This window comes from Rhipicephalus microplus, chromosome X (assembly GCF_043290135.1).
Source record: "Rhipicephalus microplus isolate Deutch F79 chromosome X, USDA_Rmic, whole genome shotgun sequence".
NCBI lineage: Eukaryota > Metazoa > Arthropoda > Arachnida > Ixodida > Ixodidae > Rhipicephalus > Rhipicephalus microplus.
The window spans coordinates 50,644,533-50,650,553 of NC_134710.1; positions in this window are offsets into that span (position 1 = coordinate 50,644,533).

The following is a 6,021-nucleotide window of genomic DNA, read 5'->3' on the forward strand; positions in this document are numbered from 1 at the left end:
ACATTACATGGATATATTCCTTTCACCCAGCACGTGATAGGGAAGGGTCGCTCGACCATTGAGGATCTTGACCTTTGAGAAATACACAACAGCTTCTTAATAAGATGCATATCATCCCACCGAAGCGTGCTCTTCGTTTCGTTAATATTTACTGTCAACGTGAGTGCTGTCGTCACGCCGTATGTTTTAGGTAGAAATTTAGCCTACTCGAAATACCTAAAGACGTCGATCCACCTTGCAACGCGTGGCCACCCGCTGACGGTTCTGTATGAAAATGGCATCCACAGTGAAACATGTTGCATCTGCTGAAATTTTATCGCAACATTATTATACTGCCACGCTCGCTTGTATTTCTATGTCACTGTCTTGCGCAAAGGCACTGCCGTAGTGGTTCAGTAGCTTAAGTACTCGGCTGCTGACCCGCAGTTCGCGGGATCAAGTCCCACCTGTGGCTGCTTTATTTTCGATAGAGGCGAAAATGCTGTAGGCCCATGTGCTGCGATTTTGGTGCATGTTAAAGAACCCCAGGTTGTCAAAATTTCTGGAGTCCTCCACTACGGCATCTCTCATAATCATGTGGTGGTTTTGAAACGTTAGACACCACATATTAATCAGTTGCCTTGCGCAAAGGACGCTTGGCTGTCTGCGAAAACTCTAGATTATTTTAGAATCTTCTGATAAGCTTGAGACACCTACGATATGGATGCTACGTGTATAAATGACGTACCTTCGCGCAGGTCATTTTACCGACGACCAATGCTCTAATTACCGCTATCTGTGTAAAGCACGAATTTCTAGTACTTTGCACTTTCCTATGCACATGTTCACTCAATAAAAAGTGTCATCTTGAGCAACCCACGTACCATATTCTTTGCCCTCGCAACCACGTGACAATGCCGTAAGTGAAATGAGAACGCTGAGATGATCGATACAAAACAGTGAGATGGGGCGTAAGTGCACGCCCAAGTTTGATTTGAGATGGGTATACCACAAGCTATTTTCTTCTATAGAACCAATATGATGCGGATTTGTTAAATTACTGTGAAGTTGAATGTCAAGAAAGGAAGAACACGAACTTGGAAAGAGACAGTGGAGACGAAAAGTGATAGGTATTCACGTAAAGTTTGAGCGGTCATTCCACTATCTCAGGTGTATTCGAAAAATGTCGCGCTGATTAACTCTATTGAAAGCAGTCTATTGCGAAAATGTTTTGCACAGAAAAATATTTTTATATGTGACCAAAATTCTGGCTATAGGATGGGCCCTATATCGAGTCCTAAAATAAAAGCACATTTACTGAGTGAGTCTATGTGGGCTCCATTTATTTTGCCGACCTATTGTTCCGAATATTTAAAACCTCCCACGATAGCTTGCCGTGTTGTATTGACGTTCCGGGTTGTAAAGCCGAAAATTTTATTTTTCCAATTATAAGACTGTTACTATCTCCCCCATCCCCGGAACTCGTTCTAGGGTTGTTCCTTTGATAAAAACCAGTCATATATTTTTAACAAATGCTTGGATATGAACTATTCATAACTCTCATTTAAGGATGTGGAAATGAAATGACCATCATTAAATGACTGATGAGGTGAAATATTAATATTAAAAGCACAGTAAACGTGACTAAAAAGCTAATTCTGCAAAAACAATGTAACCTGAACTAATGAAGTCACCACACATCTAAAACCTCCTGCAATGTATATTGCATACCTGCAAGGTGCAGTTATTCAAGCGCTTTTTGCACTGAAATTTGGTCACGGAGTTGATTCCGTTCACGGTGGTGCTATTTTTAATTTTAACGGTTGAATATCTAACGAAGCATTAGGAAATTCTTTGCATGAAACACGTTTTTTCTTTGCTGCAATGTAATTGAGCATTGTATACATTGTGATGACACGAAGTTTAATGCAGGTGATGTGTTTATAGAGTACACCATTTGGTGACTGTGGTAAAATACAAACAGCAATTTATGTTAATTCATGCTACAAAACTCACGTGACCTGCTCCCAGAGAACAGAAGAATGCATAAGGAAGTGCGTTACTAATGAACGGAAGAATTAAATAATTCCCGGTCTTTAATGTTGTTTCTGTAGTCCAATCTACAAACGTTCGCATTAAACGAGCATGACGGTACGAAGGCATGGAATTGGGTTCTGCAGCATGTTGTGACGCATGTGGCACTGCAGGTCACATTTATTACGTGACATCGGAATCCACGCTGAGCTTGATTTATGATTATGTACCTAATCAACGGAGTATGAGTGCTAAGCTCCGGTTTCATTATTCATGTAGCTTCAAGGACGAGAAAGCAGCACGATTCGCGAGCAATCGAGCACCCATTCTGTATTTCTATTGCGTTGAACTGTTTGTGCCATCAGATGCCACTTCAGTTTTTTCTTGAATAATTGTGGCGATTGGGAAAGTTGTGAGTGCCAAACAGACGTTAACAAGAACGAGAAAGACAGGACAGATGCTTGTGAACGTCATGTGGAAGCATTAGTTTGCGCTCAAAATTTCCCGATAGCTATGCGCCATCTGGCTGAATTTGAAGTTTTGTTAAAATGTAGCAATGGCACAGACTTTGGGCTTTTGTCATGTCATTTGCTACCAGTTAAACAGCGGCGGCGTATTTTAAGGTACCATGAAAAATGTCGTGGTCATATTTCAAGAAGGAAAGAGACAGAAACGCACCGTTCATACCGTACCTGATCCTTCATCACTCGCGGAAATAAATTTATTCAAGCTGAAACGTAGTCGAAGAATTCTTTTACCTCTCGGCAATCAGAGAGGTTTTACAATTCTCGAGTCTCTTTATCAGATATTGCTGCCATCTTTTTCCAACAGGTCTGCAGTTCTGCTGTACCGACACAACACAGCAACGCCCGTGTTTTTGTAGATTTTTTTTCATTCCCATTTAAACACTTTTCCATTCATATTCATCTTTGAAGCGCGTAGGAACTTCCTGTCGTCCCTCACTCATCATTGCGTTTTTCCAGTAAACACTGCAAAAAGCTTGATGGCAAGGTCGTTTTCCACGCTCAAGTTTCTCGTACCCAATCTTTCGCGCTCTTTGTGCTCTTCAAGGAATGCAGAAAGACTACAAGTTGCAACGAGCTCTACACCGTGCCTTCGGGACTGGTATGGGGCAAACATGTTGCGAGTGGTGTCACAGTGTTCTGCCATTGTGCTCCGTTCGCTGTTCCCTGCGCTCAAGTTGGGTCGACATGGGGCGTCGTTGCAGTGCCATTGGTGTCGTGTTTCCCGTGTCTTTTCTTATACACAGTGTTCTGTGAATAAATGCCTCTGTGTAGCCGCTGGTGCCGAGGTCACGGATTACGTTTTTCCTTCCTTCCGCAGCTGTGGTGACAATCAGTGGTTGAATTATCGGTTGTTTATTTATTTTAGTTTTCTCGTTTAGCTAGTTTTATGTATTCTTGCCCAAGAAAGGTGATCCAGAATTTTTTTTTTCTCGTGGGAAGGACCATAGCTATCTGCGTACATGGTTGCAGCTCCACATTTCCAAGTTGTACGTCTAGGACTGCCCTGCCGACGGCCCCTAGTCTCTTTCTGCTCTAGCAGCCATGACCGTCAAATTCTTCCAAACCTTCTCCTCCTACCTACTTCTAAACTATTTTCTCCACTGTCCCCTTTCCCTTCAAGGGACTTAGCCGTGGTCTCCAAGGAAAGATAGTGTCTTTTTCTTTTCTTCAACCACACATTCATTCATTCAGGGGAAGCTTGCATGCAGTAACTGCTTTGGAAAGCAGGTAAGGTTCGCGGAACGTCACCTCACCTACCCTGATTTGTTCCGGGTCAACGCTCTCGAGGTGCGCCAAAAGAGGTGACAACACGAAAGTCATACTTCGAATTCTTTAAGGCTGTTGGCTCCCCTTGTCAAAAACTCTTTGGACACGCCTGACTGACTGACGTCTAGGAAGAGCTGTTGGAAATCCAGGCTGCTTGGTTTGTTCGATGTGCCACGAGACACACTGAATAATTAGCCGAGAGGTTGGGATCCGTCGTCAGGTATGTTTCCCACACTCTGTGGTGCTTTCAAGTCTTCCACTCCCCCAGGCTCTAGCCTGCCTAGCACTGCAGGCCCTATTCTGCACGTGCGATGCAACGTTATTGCACTGTGCTGTGTTGTGCGTATTATTGCATTATGACCTACGTTGTGTTTCTCTCTCGCCGTGTGACGAACTGAACATGCATCCTTTCTATTTCCTGGGTAGAAAAGAAGGCAGTGTTTGACTTTCTTTCTCTTTCTCCTTCTCGTTTTTTTTAACTTTATTCGCTGCGCCGTGCTCCCTGCTGGGCTGCAGAAATTAGGCGCCTTCTTCTAACCACTACCCCCCACCCCCCCATTTTGTGGGACGGAGATGAAGACGACAATTTCTTTGGACTGCCCTGGACTGAATGGACATGCAGGCTGTCCATTTACAGTGATCTGCAACGCGGCTTTCCTATAAGGTTTATTTTCCAACCAAAAACTCTCGTTCACAGACTGCTTTTCTCCCTCGTTTTGCCTTTACCTTTTCGAATTCCAGCTAATGCAAGCGAGCACGCGAGTACAACAAAATGTCACCTCTCCAAATTCCAGCAAAGGCACGCGAACACAACAAGATCTCAAAAAGGTGAATGGCAAAAACAAAATGAGCGAGAAAAGCAGTCTATGAACAAGAGTTTATGGTTGGAAAACTAACCTTACAGAAAAGCTGCCTTGCAGATTATTGCAAACTGTCTATTGTTTTCTCCTGCAGAGAATTTTAGGAAGACCACGGCTTAAAACGCGAGCACCGGGACGCTCTGAACCAGCTCTCAGAAGCTCTCATCAAGCTTTTATGATGCTACCTTTAGTGTGTAAATAGTGAACATAAACGTTGCTCTTATCAGCCCCGGCTAGTCTGCTTGACTACTACCTCAGACTTGGCTAGCTCCTTCGAACACATCACGAGCAAGCAAAAGGGCACGGAGTTGTAAAGATGAAAATGTGCAACATCACATCGCTTTTATTACGTGACATATTCGTTCTCCGCCACATTCGCCCGATCGTGTCCACATATAACTTTCCAGTTTTATAGCGACGACACACCGTTGATTGCGGTCACGTCATTGAATATCATTTAAACAGCGGTTGCATTATTTATTTGCAAATTACTTCTTCATAAAGTATGGTGAAGTAATTTATTATTTGGCCACCTGAGGAGCTTTCTAACTTGACTTATTTTTTTATCAAGACTTGAATATAATGTTAAGTTTTATTTGGTTGACTTTGATCTTCGCAACAGAAGTACATCTGTCAGCGACAATCATTCTTAACCTCTCGCAGTGCCAGTAGGTCTATTCAAGTTACGTGATGAAAACCAGTTTGCTGAACTATGTAATATATGACATGTCGCTCAAATGTTGGTCTCTGCATTTTTGATGAATCCAGCCGTCTTTTGTAAATTGTCTACTGGCAAGTTTTTAAAAATTTTGTTTTGTTCTTTTTAAAACTAGTGGTCTCAGACAAGCTTATTACGCCTCTTCTCACCACTGGATAGCCATTGTTACGCGCGGCGCCTGGGCCGACGGGGGAGGGCCGCGTTCTTTGTTCATCAAACAAGTCACCGAAGGGCCGCCAGCCTGCTGTCCGCCGTGTACTGTCCATCTTAGCCGGGAAGTGAGGTGGCATTCCGACACCATAAGACGTTCGACGAGACGACCACAATGGTTTCTTGGTGTCACAGGTGCAGTGTGGTGGCCACGCCCCAATCAAAGACCTTGACTTGAGCGAGTGTGGGTGGCACCGTCAGAAATGGTGTGCGTGTCTCGTGATTCAACAGCGCATTCTGGACCCATCCCCTGATTGAGTCAAAACGTACACTTTATAGTGAGCCACCCAGCTCATTCGCAAGAGACCTCTCGCCCTGTCTGTACAGAATGTAATAAATCCTCTGTTAAGTTTGCCGTCTTACTCCTGAGTGCACATGCGTTTTCTTTTCTTTCTCTCTTCACGCCCTTTCTTGCCCCTATTTCTCA